Raw genomic sequence first — 16,076 nt, 5'->3', positions numbered from 1 at the left:
GAACCTTTCTTCATTAAGATGTGAGTTTCTATACACATGGCATTCAAGTTTGTTTTACAGATGGCTTAATGTTCACAGGATAGGAAAAGGCTCTGTCCATTTTAAAGTAAAGTTAGAGCATCTGTTGAAGGAATCTATAGACAGAATTAAATGAAAATTCCATTATTTCTTTGTGTTGTTCCTTCCTTCCTTCCTTCCTTCCTTCCTTCCTTCCTTCCTTCCTTCCTTCCTTCCTTCCTTCCTTCCTTCCTTCCTTCCTTCCTTCCTTCCTATTATTTATTTCCATTTCTTTCTATTATTTTTTCCATTATTTCTTTCTATTATTTTTTTCTATTATTCCATTATTTATTTTCACTCAGAAATATATCTATCTATCTCAGTTTCAAACACCGATTAGGTCAGAAAACATCTGCTTCTGTTTTCTAGGTTACATTGCTAACTAGGCTTAAGTTTATATAAGACATCAAGGAGACCACCTATTTATTTATTTATTTATTTATTTATTTTCTGATGAAAGATCATTCCTTGATTATTGATGAAATATCTTAGAACTTATAATGATTATCCTTTTAATTTTTACCTCACAGGGAACTTCACACTCTCTTTAAGTGGTTCCCTTTTTTTCTAATATAATTTCAGAAGTGCACATGGCATGGTATTTTATCATATTGTCTAATTGCTGCAACTAATTTTTCCAGTCTGTTTGTCCCTTCTTGTCAAGAAGATGAGCTGTTTTATTCCTTTCCTCTTTGAGGATATTGTAACATGAGGAGAAAAACACTAGGCATAATGAGACAGAATTATGTTCTAAATTCTCAGAGGAAAATACATTTTCTCTAAGTTCTTGGCACAGAACTTTGCAGAATGACCTAGTTGGTAAGTTGCAAGAGATAAAAAGTTAAGTAGCATGGTATAAACAAAATTCTGCCCCAAGGAACAATTAACAAAAACAAAAACAAAACCAAAACAAAACAAAACAAAACAAAACAAACAAACAAACAAAAAAAAACACCACAACAGCAGGTATCTTTAAATTATGGAATTTATTTTGAATTTATTTTTTGTATTGAATTTTTCTTTTATGCAGATATATTTCAATTATTGAATACATGAATTCATTTTCTACTATCCAGTATGAGATTACAATCCACTATTTTTTTGGCTTGTTTTATGCATGTATACTCTCTAATGCAGAAGAGTCCTGACCTAAAACCAACCTTCCCAACATATAGAAAAGTCATAGCACTAATATCATATGCCTTATAAAGTATTTTAAAAATGTACTTTTCAGTCAATAATCTATATACCTGCAGTCATAAAGCTATATTCCAAATAATGTTCTTTATGTTTTGTTGTACCCGTTACCACAAATTCATTGCTGAATTGTAATTTGACTTCTGCAGTGAGACTGTGTCTAAAATCATCTCCACACTCTACAGGCTGCCTGAAAATGCATTTTTAAAATAACCTTTATAATGAAGCGTATTTCATAGAAACATAGAATAGTTTTAAAGTCCATAGAAGGGACCTTAAATGTTTTTTAATTCTATGGGCAGGGACACCTCCCACCAGACCATGTTGCTCAAAGAGAACTTGTAGAGCTTAGGGATATGGTTTAGTGGGGACTGCTAGTGTTAGGTCAGAGGTTGGACTCGATGATCTTGAGGTCTCTTCCAACCTAGAAATTCTGTGATTCTGTGAAAGCCCCATCCAACCTGGCCTTGAACAGTTCCAGGGGTGGGGGATCCACAGCTTCTCTAGGTAACCTGTTCTAGTGCCTAGCCACCCTCATAGGAAAGAATTTTTTCCCTATATCTAATCTAAATCTACCCCTTTCAAGCTTAAAGCCATTACCCCTTGTCCTATCACCACACTCACTGATAAAAAGTCCCTCTCCAGCTTTCCTGTATGGCCTCTTCAGGTACTCGAAAAATACGTGTCTCTGTAGCTTTCTCTTCTCCAGGCTTAACAATCCCAACTCCCTCAGCCTGTCATCATAGGAGAGGTGCTCCAGCTCTCTCATCCTCCTCTGATCCTTCTGGATTTATGGGTCCATGCCTTTCTTGTGCTGGGGGCCTCAGAGCTGAATGCAGCACTCCAGGTGAGATCTCATGAGAGCAGAGCAGAGGGGGAGAATCCCCTCCCTCACCCTGCGGGCCATGGTGTTTTTGATACAGCCCATGATCCAACTGGCTATCTGGTCTGCAGTTGCACGTTGCCAGCTCATGTCAAGCTTCTCATCCACCAACACCTCCTTCTCCTCAGGGCTGCTCCCAATCCATTCTCAACCCCAGCTTGTATTTGTTCTTGGGATTGTTCTGACCCAGATGCAGGACCTTGCACTTGGCCTTGTTGAACTCATGAGGTTCAGACAGGCCCACCTCTCAGGCCCACCCAGGTCCCTCTGAATCATAGAATGGCTTTGGTTAGAAGAGACTTCAAAGATCATATAGTTCCAACCCCTCTCTCCTCTGCCATAAGTAGGAACACCTCCCACTAGACCAGGTTGCTCAAAACCCCATCCATCCTAGCCTTAAACACCTCTAGGGATGGGGCATCCACGAATTCTCTGGGTAACCTGTGCCAGTGCCTTACCACCCTCTGAATGAAGATTTTCCTCCTAAGTTCTAATTTAAATCTACACTCTTATAGTTTAAGACCCTTGTCTAGGCATTATTTGACTGAGCAAAGAGTTGCTCTTCATCTTTTTTATAAGTCCCTCCAAGTACTGAAATGTTGCAATGAGGTCCCCTCAGAGCCTTCTCTTCTGTAGGCTGAGCAGCCCCAGCTCTCTCAGCCTGTCTTCATAGGAGAGGTGTTCCAGCCCCTTGATCATCTTCAAGGCCCTCCTCTGGACCCATTCTAACAGCTTTACATCCTTCTTGTGCTAGGGGCTCCAGACCTGGATGCAGTACTCCAAGTGTGGCCTCACAAGGGCAGAGTAGAGGGAGACAGAGACAATCACCTCCCTTGACCTGCTGGCCACTCCTCTTTAAATGCAGCTCAGGATGCAGTTGGCCTTCCGAGCTGCAAGGGCACAGTGTTGGCTCATGTTGAGCTTTTCATCTGCTAGAACCTCCAAGTCTCTCCCCTCAGGGCTGCTCTCAGTGAGTTCCTCTCCCAGACTGTACTTCTGTCTGGGATTGCCCTGACCCAGGTGCAACACCCTGCACTGAGACTTGTTGAACCTCATTAGGTTCACATGGGTCCACTTCTCAAGCTCATCCAGGTCCCTTTGGATGGCATCCCTTCCTTCTTTGGTATCAACCACACCACTCATCTCAGTGTCATCTGCAAATTTGTTGAGGGTATACTTGATCACACTGTCAATTTCATTGATGAAAGTATTATACAGTACTGGTCCCAGGACAGAACCCTGAGGTACACCACTCATCACTGGCCTCCACTTGAACATCACAGAGCCATTGACCACAGCTCTCTGGGTGTGATCTTCAAGCTAATTCCTTATTCACTGAATAAGGTCCATCAAATCCATAACCCTCCAATTTGGAGACGAGGATGTCATGTGGGACTATGTCAAAGGCCTTGCAGAAGTCCGGGTAAATTACATTGATCAGTCTTCCTTTTGTCAACTGATGCAGTCACTACATTGTAGAAAGCCACCAAATTGGTCAGGCACGATTTGCCTTTGGTGAAGCCATGTTGGCTGTTTTGGATCACCTACTGGTCTTGCATTTGCCTCAACATTGCTTCCAGGAGGACCTGTTCCATGATCTTTCCAGGAACAGATGTGAGTCTCATAGGTTTGTACTTCCCCAGGTTCTCCTTTCTATCCTCATTAAAAATGGGAGTGATGTTTCAATTTTTCCAGTCATCAGGGACCTCATCTCATGGCCAGGACTTTTCAAATATGATGGAGAGAGGCTTGGTAACTATGTCAGCCAATTCCTTCAGGACTCTGGGATGCATGTCATCAGGCCCCACCACAGTGTGTGGGACTTTGCTTCCCCATCCTCTATCTACAGTTTCACAGAAATGAAAGACTTGGGAAGCCTGACTATCAGTGAAGACTGAAGTAAAGAAGGTGTTGAGTACCTCAGCCTTCTCCATGTCTGTAGTTACCTGTTCACCCTTTTATCCATCATTGGGGGGACACTCTCCGTGACCTTTCCTTTCTGAGCAATGTGTCTATAGAACCCCTTCCTGTTATTCTTCACATCCCTTGCCAAGCTCCATTCCATCTGTGCCTTGGCTTTCCTTATCCCATCCCTGCACATCCAAACTGTATTCTTCCCAGGCCACGTGTTCCAGCTTCCACTGCCTGTGAATTTCCTTCTTGTGCCTCAGTTTGATCAACATGTCCTCGTTCAGCCATCCTTGTTGACTGCCCTCCCTGCCCACTTTTTTATACAGGGGGATGGAGAGCTCTTGCACTCTAGGGAAAACATCCTTAAAGACTCTCCAGTTCTGTTCAGCTCCTTTGTTCTTAAGGACAGTATTCCATGGGATTTCACCTACTAGGTATTTAAATATCCTGAAGTTTGCTCTTTGTAACTTCAAGGTCCTGACTTTGCCCTTTGCCAGGCCTGTATTCCTTGAGATCACAAAGTCAACCAGGGCATGGTCACTGCAGTGAAGACTGTCTCCAGGATTGACCTCTTTAATGAGCTCTTCCACTTTGGTGAGCTCCAGATCCAGTAACACTTCTCCTTTGGTTGGTTTGCCTAATAACTTGGACCAGAAATTTATCCTCAACGCATTCTAGTAATCTGCTAGATTACTTACAGCTTGCTGTGTAGTTTTCCCAGCAGACATCTGGGTGGTTGAAGTCCCCCATCAGGATGAGAGCATGCAAGCATGACACTTGTAGCTGAAGCAAAAAGACCTCATCAACAGCTCCCCCTTAATCAGGCAAAGCTTAAAAAACCCTCATAGCTGAGGTGGACAATAAAAATAGTCTTCCAAAGACCCCAAAATCATTGAAGTACATTTTTACCAGTGATTTTCAGTGAGAATTTTCATGTAGTTTCCTTAGACAATTTGGAAATATATGCTGTACTAAGTGTTTGATGACTGCAGGCATTTATTGTTCTTGATCTCTGTTTTACAGAGATGCCAGTGGGCATAGTCTGAATGTACAGGATGAGTTCTGAACATAGCTGTTCTGTCCTGTCTGAATCACTCCAATCACCAGACGTTGCTTTCAGCCACCTATCTGATTGATCCACTAGACTTTATGATATCATCTGTTCTTGGGCATAAACTCTAACTACACATCAAGCTGTATCAATTTACATTACAGGAGGTTTAAGTTAGTTTCTGTTTTAACCAGAAACTTTCTTTCTATTATTTATCTGCATATTTCACTCTGAGTATATTTAATATATATTTCTTTTGTACATTTGGGTATGTGTTTAGGACATTTACTGCCAGTAATCTCCCTGCCATTCCCAGCATACCTGGGTTATGACTAGACTAGAAAATGGTTCGTGGGAGCTGCTTTCTTATTGTTCACTTTTTTAAACTCTTAGTCCAGTCTTGATGCTGGTCTAGCTATTGCACTCTGCAAAACAGTGACTGTGCATAGTTCAGGAATTAGCACATGCCAGCACTCCTACTCCTGTAAAATATCCTTTTGACACTAGTAAATCTTCATTTGTCTTTAATGGCTGAAGTACCTAAGAGAAAGTCTATATTTTTCTATGACTTTTAAAAAGCTTACAAAAACAGTCTTTATACAGAAGAAATCCTGGCTTGCATAAGAAACAGTGTGACCAGCAGGGCTAGGGAAATGATTGTCCCCCTGTACTCAGCTCTGGTGAGGCCACACCTTGAGTAGTGTGTTCAGTTTTGGGCCCCTCACTACAAGAAAGACATTGAGAGACAAGGCTCAAGAGAGTCCAGAGAAGGGCAACGAAGCTGTGAGGGGTCTGGAGAACAAGTCTTCCAAGGAGTGGCTGTGGGAGCCGGAATTATTCAGCCTGGAGAAGAGGAGGCTCAGGGGCAACCTTATCGCACTCTACAGGTACCTTAAAGGAGGCTGTAACGAGGTGGGGGTTGGCGTATTCTCCCATGTGCCTGGTGACAGGATGAGGGGGAATGGGCTAAAGTTGTGCCAGGGGAGTTTTAGGTTGGATATTTACGGAGAACTTCTTTACGGAAAGGGTTGTTAGGCATTGGAACGGGTTGCCCAGGGAAGTGGTGGAGTCACCATCCCTGGATGTCTTTAAAAGACATTTAGATGTAGAGCTTAGTGATATGGTTTAGTGGAGAACTTGTTAGTGTTAGGTCAGAGGTTGGACTCGACGATCCTGAGGTCTCTTCCAACCTAGATGATTCTGTGATTCTGTGAAATTGTCACATTCTTCCCCTCTGTTTTGGTGTTCATCTTCTTAGATACCCTCAGATGGAACAGAGACAATGTATCCTCGTTAGTAAGTATCAAATAGCAGATGCAATCAGGTCCTCTGGCATGTTACTGTATATGTGAAGTAGCCAACTGTACAAAGAGCCTATTGCATATGTGCTCAAACTGTACATCCACTTTGATCTGAGGGGAGGAATGACTATGTATAATAGAGACAACAACAAATGGATTTCTATCAAAGTTAACACTTGCTTTCTCTTGTCATAAATGGAAGTCTAAGTAGGTGAAAAGTTAATCCTCTCACAGAATGTATAATTCAAAGTGATACCGAGAGAAGAAGAAGAATGACCAAATTCCACAAAGGTGTTTAAGTATCTAACTTATGTCCACTACAAGAAGGACATTGAGGTACTGGAGCATGTCCAAAGAAGAGTAATGAAGCTGGTGAAGGATTTAGAAAACAAGTCTTATGAGGAGTGGCTGAGGGAACTGGGATTGTTTAGCCTAGAAAAAAGGAAGCTCAGTTAAGACCTTATCACACTCTACAATTTCCTTAAAGGAGTCTACAATGAGGTGGGAATCAGACTCTTCTCCCAAGTACCAAGTGATAAGATGAGGGAAAATTGTCTCAAGTTATGCCAGGAGAGGTTTAGGTTGGACATTAGGAGAAATTTCTTTATTGAAAGAGTTGTGCAGAATTTGAAGAGGTTGCCAAGGAAGTGGTTGAGTCACCATCCCTGGAGGTTTTCAAGAAATGTGTAGATTTGAAACTTAGTAGCATGGTTTAGTGGTGGACTTTAATACTGGGTTAAAGGCTGGACTAGAAAGTCTTAGAGATCTTTTCCAACCTGAATGATTCTATGATAAGCTTAAGTCTCATGGAACTGAATGACACTATCTTTTGGAAGTCACCAGGAAAGTCAATGGTAGAACAAAACATTGACAAATGAGTTAAATTCAGTCAAAAATATTTTTACTTTATTCAACATTTGATATCAAGATTGTTTCTGAAGTCTACAAAATCACATAGAGGAATAAGAGCCAAACAAATAATTCATTTCTTCTACTGAAAGTAAAATAAATCAATAAAAATAAAAATCTTTATTTTTATTGGAAACAAACATTTGAAAACATAAATCCAGAAAATACTCTTAACAATATCTGTCATAACAGGATCTCACTAGGGAATATGCAAAGGGTGTATGAAACAAATGTCAGTGATTTCTAGTGTCATCATTTCCTTTTTTACGTTATTATTTTAGGAAGAATGTAAATAAAAAATCCCTTCTTTTTACTGGAAGTTTTATTGTTAATTTTAATAATATTTAAAATGACAGACTAAAAACAATTGTTTTGCAAATACAGAGGTGGTCTAGCAGATTACTGGAAGAAACTGGAAGATTGTGAATCTCATTGTCAGAATTATCTTCACTTTTCCAATTCAAACTTAGATTTCTTCTGAAAGTTTCATATTGTTCATTGTTTTGAAATATAGAGTGGTACAGTAATGTATTCTGAGACCATTCCTATCTGAAACAGCATAAATAGCAGGGCTATTGCGTATTCTAACTCATTATTTGTAAAAAGTTGGTAGCAGCTGTTGAATGAGCATGCTTATAGGAGGCATAGCCCTTTCAAGATGGAGTCTGTGATAAACAGTAAACGTGTTTAGCCCACCATTTATTGCTTTTCATCAGAGTTCATATATTTGTTTTATAAGCTTGAAACAGAATCAATGTGGAATTTCTTGTCTGAAGGAGTTTGCTCTTTCCTGGGATGGATTGGAGGTGAGGAACTGAATCCTTTCTGGAAAGAAACTTCCAGATACAAAGATATGACAGGGCAGCAAAGAAAAGCAGAAAGTCTCCTCTAGACCTTGCAAGTCTGTAGTTTTCTAGAACACTCAGGGACATACATAGGCAGGTCTCCGAGATGACAGGTAAAAAAGGTCATAGGCATCAGAAGGCATCACTTAGATTTGGATGCAACACACAAGCCACTGCTTTGAGGGAAAACCATTCCTGGTGAAAGGAAATCCCCTTGGACACCCTGGGAAGGGGAAGATTGATTTATAACCCTTTATGTATTTTATTTTTTTCCTATTCTGTCTTTTCCATTCATGGACAAATTTAAATATTCTACTTTATAGACTAATAAATGTGTATTTTAAAGGGATAATAGCCTGTCTGTATTTTCTCTGGTGAGTCCCTATAAAGAAAAGACCTAGACCTTGCCGTCTTTTAAGGTATCACATAAGCATCTATGAGTCTTCTGGAAGAAAGCAGTATGTTAGCCATTCAATACCTAGAGTAAGCTTTTAAAACATGTCTTGAATTTGAGAACAGCTCAGCTGAGGACATTTTCTACCTACTGTCAATGTTAAACTTCAGTATGTATCTCTCTTTTACAAAAATGAAAATATGTATAACTCTCCTAATGGTAAGGATAGGTAAGGCACTAGAATAAATTACCGAGGCATTTATAGAGCTTATTCATATAAGATTTTAAAACATATTAGATAAGTGTCTATCAATAATAGTTTTGATATAAATAACAGCTTTGGGTGAAGAATGGACTATATGATGTCCCAGGGTACTGTTCCCTCCCACCTCTTGTTAGCAGTCAGTGAAAGAGGGACACATATCCATAAGCAAATGCTTCCTCAGAATATTTTTTCATAATAAGAAAAAAAAAAAAACAGGCAATCCAAAATAGCTTAAATAAAAAAGTTGTACATAAGCTGTTTATCATTTAGCTTATTCAATCCTCCAAGATACAAATAAGACAAAAGGACCCATGGATAATTAACCTTCAGGAAAGCACAAAAAGGCCAAGGACAAAATTACTGAAAATGCACAGGATTCTTAATTCCACCAGGTCAGTATGTGTGCTACAGCTTTCCCAAGCCTCATTAAAAGGATGAAATACGTGATGCAATATTTAGAAGAGTCCTGATTCCATAAAATATCCTATTGTCTCTCTAGCTTAGTCTTATCACCTCATATTCAACTATTAAAAATTAAAAATCCTGTGGGTGAATTCCCCCCTCTTGTATGCATATTGTTTTCACAGAGCTTTCCCATAATCTCTGAACTCTTTTGGTATCAGCCCCATGACAGATAACCAGCTTCCACAGAGATTTCTTCTTAGCTAAGATCATAGAGCTTAGAGTTTGTCATATCCTACATAACTAAGCCTTCCAGCTAAAGTATATTTATAAAGCTTGAGGCTAACTAGATCCTTTCTTGTATTGTCAACAGACTCATTAAACATGATCTTCTATTTCTTTTTCAGTGGAAGACTGGGAGGTCACACGTGATGTACTTTGTCCTTAAAAATAATCGTGCTATCTTTTTAGCATTAACAATGTATGAAGGAGAATTTTTATTTTATAAATAGCTTCAGACAAAGACTGTGATAAAACTTCTTGATAAATAGCAATAATTAAAAGAAGAAAGCAAAGGGCAAAATGAAAGGACAGCTTCAGGAGGAAAATAAACCAAGAACTTTTTGTAAAGAAGTCTCTGGCTTGGAGGCAGGAGATTTCAGGTCTATTTCTGTCTCTATTGCTGATCAGATATGTGTATTGGAAACCTCAGCTGGCTCCTTCCTCTTCTCAGAACAGGTCTCAGCGGCACATCACCCACCTCCTGGGTCACTCTCTGCTAAGCAGAATATGAAATGCACTGCTACAGAAGCACTACCATTCACCAGGGCAGATCTCAGTAGTGAAATACAAGGTTGACTTGTCCTACAACATCCCTATATTAATGTTTCTGTGTCCCTTTGAGCTTCTGGAAATTCTCAGGCCATGTAGGTGGCCTACATGGGCTCTAAACAGGGTTACCTAGAAATTTATCATCTGGGCTTTTCTGACTTATGTGCTTCAGCTAAGTACCTCTATATAAAGATATTTACAGCTAGAGACTTATATTTGAGCTAGATGTCCGAGTTCCTGGCCCAGTCCCTAGAAATCTAGTCAATGCAGTCTGGTGAACTATACTCACTGTACGTTTAGGATATACATATAATTAGTCATAATATGTGATAACAAATCCACAGACAAGGGGAAAATAACCATCACTTTTACAGCTTCCAAATGAGGCTGTGGAACCCACTATTCGATCTTCAAGCTGTTGTTCAAGTAATCAATCAAGTCATATATCTCCAAAGCACTCTCATCTACAGCAAGCCATAGATTATGCACTCTTATTTTATTTTATTTTATTTTATTTTATTTTATTTTATTTTATTTTATTTTATTTTATTTTATTATTTTAATTTAATTTATTTATTTTCCTTTCAAACTCCCCAACTAGTTTAAAGCATATTGTTCCATTTATAAAAAATTGTTTGCATTTGCTTATTGTCTGTTTGGAATAATTTTTTCCTTTATCAGGTTTATGAAGAGACAGAAAATCCAACTAGATTCATGAACTATACAACAGCAGGAAGATGGCATTTTTATCTCCAATGCTGTTTTCATTGAAGCATGGACTAAACCTATTTACATATACCCACAAATGTCCATCAATCTCTTTACAATAAAACTCTGTTAAACCCAGTAATTTTCTCCTTTGTCTGTAAGCATTTTTTCCTCTTTCAAATATAATTTTAATATATCAAACATCATCTTGTTATAGCCTATTTAAATTGCTAACCTAGGATTTTCTTGCTCTTTTTTACATGAGGAACATAATATATTGGCTTTAGCAAACCTTTTTTTTTTTTTTTTTTTTTCCCCACATGTGTGTGCTTGTGTGCTTGTGATTTTATTTCCTTTTTTTTTTTTTAAGTAGCCTTAGACAAATAATATTACATAAATAAATTTATTTACTTCCCCCTGCAGAACCCTAATAATTGTTTCCTCTTTTAACACCTTCTACAACCTGAAATATAGACCTTCTAAAAATGGCATGTTTCCCCCAGGTAAAAAAAAAAAAAAAAAAAAAAAAGCTTTTCCTTCCTCTGAGATCATAAATAAAAATATGAAAAAAAAAAAAAAAAACTAATTTAAAATGATTTTTTTTCTAACAACTGTGAAGGTCATTTTCTTCAAATGTTGAAATATTCTAAATGTGAGAGTAGGAAAAATAAAAGTTGAATATTTCACCATATAAAAAAAAAAAAAAGATAATATGGCCACAGACTTCATATAAATTAGGGTAATCTGGTTTGCTGTCGGGTATAAAACTAGTCTAATAACTTCAAGTAACACCTTAGGTATCAAGTTGATTAATCTTGTTTGAGCTAGAATATAACATTTCTTATATACACTATTACCCATTGCATTATCCAACTGCAAGTTCTTTAAGGCAGAGACCTCCCATTTTTTTGGACAGGAATAAGTTAAAGAAAATCTTGACTAATGCCATACTTCCCTATATGTTACGACATACAAATATTCATATAAAATTCCTTATGTTGTGCCAGGCTCCCTCACTGTCAAAATATTTACCTCATGTCTCCATTCTGATTTTGATTAGGTTTGATTTACAGACACTGGATCCTTGCTGAAGAACAAATTCTCCGTGCAAAGGCTAAAGAGTCTTATTATGGCATATTTTTCCTTGCTCCACACCATTTAAAATAAACAAGATATTCATACACAAAAAATCAGAGCTACATAACTTCTTATATTTCAAAAATATGTCTATCTCTACATCTTTAAGTAGAGAATAAAATTTTAATTAGTTTTGAAAACTGTGCCTGACATTTGTAATGATATTCAGCGCCTCCTTTCTTTTCCTATATAACTTTTTTACAGAATGGAAGATGTATTTTTAAAACATCATTGCTTGTGAAAAGACAGCAGAAGACAGCTTACCAAGAACTGAGCATTTGTTGGCATGGAAAAATCACTGCAATTCATCAGTATTGATGCAGGCATCAGATAGAGAAATTCCAGGGGTTAAGAGAAATTCCAGGGCATGGAATTTCCTCCCCCCAGCACCCCACCATCCCCTCCTAAGAAAAGGACTAGATGATAAAATCTGTATTTTCTAGAAAAATAAAAATAAATAAATACATAAATCTGTGAGTGTAGGTATAGAATTTCATTAAATATATACATATATATATATATACATATATTTGTTCTGACTCCAGAAACTTGTGGTTGAACTTGTATAATTCTTTAGGACCAGCATGTCATATCTAGATTTCTAGATAGTCATTAGAGAATTTAAGGAATTCTTTCTTTTCTTATTAAAACTTTATTGACTTAAGCATTAAAAAAAAAATAAAAAAAAAATCCATATTTTCCATTTGAATTTTTATAATATCAGGTTCCAGCACCTTTTTCTGTCTGATCTGTCTGTTTAGTTTTTGAACCAGGTGTCATTTTTCAGTGCCGAATACACACACAAATAAATTTGAGAAGTATTATGTTTAACATTTTCTTTTCTTCCTTGACAATAAATTTCACAAACTACAATGAATAGTGTCACCTTTTCCAAAAATATCAGAATATTTCTACAAGAATTGTTTTTGCCTAGGTAAAAATAAATTTATGTTGTCTGACAGGTTTTTCAGCTCCAACTTCTTATGCAGAATTTACATGAGGTATGTATCCAGGATGGATCTGTCTCCATACTGAGAACCAAAAACCACCTTTGGTTTGCTGAACACTTAGTGTAATCTTCCATGACAGTAATCAGGGAAAACAGTACATCATTGATTGTCCTAAGCCATACTATTTTCCAGCCATTTTGGAAGAAACACAGTATCTTAACAAAAACGGACACTGTTATAGTGCATTTCTGATTTCTCCTTGCAAAGAACGCCATCATCTGTGATTTTTCCCAGTGTCTGGGACATTACTGCTAGAGAACTTTTATAATTACTTCAAAATTCACCTAAGCTGCCTTACATTTCCAGGAGCTTCAACCTGATTTGGGAAGAAACTGTGGCTACTTCTGGATAACATACGTACTTAGATCCCCTAGTATCACCACTGTCTAAAGCAAACAGGTTCTGTTCTGTTCACATGACTCCCAAACAGTGACATAAAATCTCTTAGAGAGAGTGAGTGTTTTGTAAATATCATGAAATTTTACATTCCCAATCCACTTTCTTTTAATATGAAAATAAAATAAAATAAAATAAAATAAAATAAAATAAAATAAAATAAAATAAAATAAAATAAAATAAAATAAAATAAAATAAAATAAATAAAATAAAATATTAAAAGGCTGTTTTAGTCTTCACCTGAAAATAAATGCCATGTAAAAGGTCATAAAGATATATGATTCTTACTCACAGAAATAAATAAAAAAAGGGGGAGTAGAAAAGAAGGGAAGGGAAGGGAAGGGAAGGGAAGGGAAGGGAAGGGAAGGGAAGGGAAGGGAAGGGAAGGGAAGGGAAGGGAAGGGAAGGGAAGGGAAGGGAAGGGAAGGGAAGGGAAGGGAAGGGAAGGGAAGGGAAGGGAAGGAAATCTCTTTAGTATGATGAACTATGATTTAAAGATAGAGCTGTGTGTATAACCATGTCTGTAAATGTGCAAAACATTTGTTACACATTCCTGATAGTAATTTTGAGAGAGTTTGAATGCAACAAGAAGGTTTATTTGACCCAAATGTTATTTCAAGTTGAAGAAACCTGTTACTGACTATATGGTGAATACATCAAATGCCTATTGTCCAAAAACAAGGAAAGAAATGTAATGAATTAAGTATTTCATTTAACCATATTCAGAATTATAAAACTTGTTTTCTTATTTTAAATATTTTTTTTGGCAAAATTTGCGTAGATTCATTATTAAGAACATATTCAGTAATATATATATTCTATATATTTGACATTCAGGTTTTCTTTGCTGAGATAGGTCAAAGCTGTTATTCTGGGTCAACTTGTTTTTCATTTTAGTCAGTGAATTTAAAATTCAGTAATTTTCATAGTGATAGCTAACAGTTGTTTACATTTACAAACAGGGAGTATGACTTTCTATACGTGGCAACAGTGTTTGGAAACTGGACAATATTTTGTCAAGATTCTTACTTGATATAGTTCACAGGCAGATAATTCACTTTCTGCATGAAATAGGTGGCTCCTAAACAGTGGAATTTCTTGTGGAAGGATCAGTTACAGTGATTCCAGTTGTTTGTGTCCTACAACAGCAGTATAAAGTGATGGGAGCTACAAATTCCATGTTCTGCAGGACTGAATTATCTGTATTACATAAACTCACTGAAACCCAGAGGAATGCACTCTGTAGAGATGTATTTTTAAGTCCAGAGATCTGTATCTGTAGATTTGCTTTAGATAATTAAGTTCCATGATGTTTATAATTTCCGTACAGAGGAAATACCTATTTTAATCTGGCATTAACATTAAAGCACAGGTTAGAATTTCCTTATACTGAAATAATATAGTCTTTACAAATTAAGTCTTAATATCATACAATTAAAGCAAGGTATAATAATCTAAAATGTTCTGTTATTCAATGAGTCTTTAAAGCAATTACAGGTTTCTTAGTCAATACATTGACCATGCCCACTGCATGACACTAACGTATTAGCCAAAGAACATTTATTATAGCTTTTTACCAACCCATGCAACTTTGATTTAAAGTCATGCATTCTAATATGTTTTGACAAGTAAATTGCTTGCCTTTTTTCCTTGATAGCCAACCATATAAATAATGCATGCATAGTAATAGCTGGAGCAATAATGTAAAAGTCAAGTAAGGATACGCATACAGCATGTTAATGATAAAGGTGCACTATCCATTTCAAATGGGAAAAAAAAAATAAATAAATAAAATGTAAAATATGTGAAAGAATCCTTAAAAACACATTTTTAAAACATATTTATCATGGTAACCACCAATGGAAGTATATTGAAAACCCATCTTAAACAAAGACATTTTTTGCATCCCAAAATTCTTTCTCTTCTCAAGTGAGGATTAACTCAGCATGAAGAAGCTAAAGCATGAGGAGTGGAGCAGATTTTAAGATTGAAATGATCCTCTTTGATCACTTAGTTGGATCCTATGCAGCACAAGCCTTACAACTTCACAGAGCAGCTTCTCTGTAGGAAGTTCCATGGCTTGACTGATCATGGACTCCAACAGGAAGGCTTCTCTGAAGACCTCAAGAAAGGCATCAACAATTTGTCAAAACATAGGCTTATTGACCCAAAGACATTGGGTAGTCAAATCACTACTAGTGTTTTGAACTGGAAGAGAAAGAACTACTTTTAATGTATGAAAATTTATTCTCGTGATCTGTCATCTTCACTTACCAGTAATTTTTCATATTTTGAACCAGGAAAATTAAATACCACAAATATCTCAGAAAACCTTGCACAATTTCTGACACAGTCCTTTTTTTTTACACGCCTTAAGGTCTAGCCACAGTTGTAAATCTCCATTTCTTCTGTAGCTGTTACTCATAAGCTGTTGAGTGGGTAGTACGGTCAAGTTCTGAATCGGTTCCTTTGCACTGAGTATGTTCATGACTAGAAACAACATGACCAATTCTTCTTACCAAGAGCTATGGTGCTTGATGACAAATAAGAAAAAAATCTTATGGACTTTTTCCTTTTTAAGCCCTTCACATTTTTCTTAATATTTTGAAAAATTATTTGATGAACATTTGAATGCTTTTCATAGAAAAATGATTTGTTTCAGTCAGGTCATTCCTGAAAAGTGGCCAAAACAGAGACTCCTGTTTTCAGATACTCTCTAGGTGTTGAAATGAATTGCTGTACCTGAGACTTTTCTTCTTCCTAATAGACATGACTTGCA

Source organism: Aythya marila (genome assembly GCF_965140915.1).
Source record: "Aythya marila genome assembly, chromosome: 2".
In the NCBI taxonomy this organism is placed as follows: domain Eukaryota; kingdom Metazoa; phylum Chordata; class Aves; order Anseriformes; family Anatidae; genus Aythya; species Aythya marila.
This window is presented reverse-complemented; position numbering follows the sequence as displayed.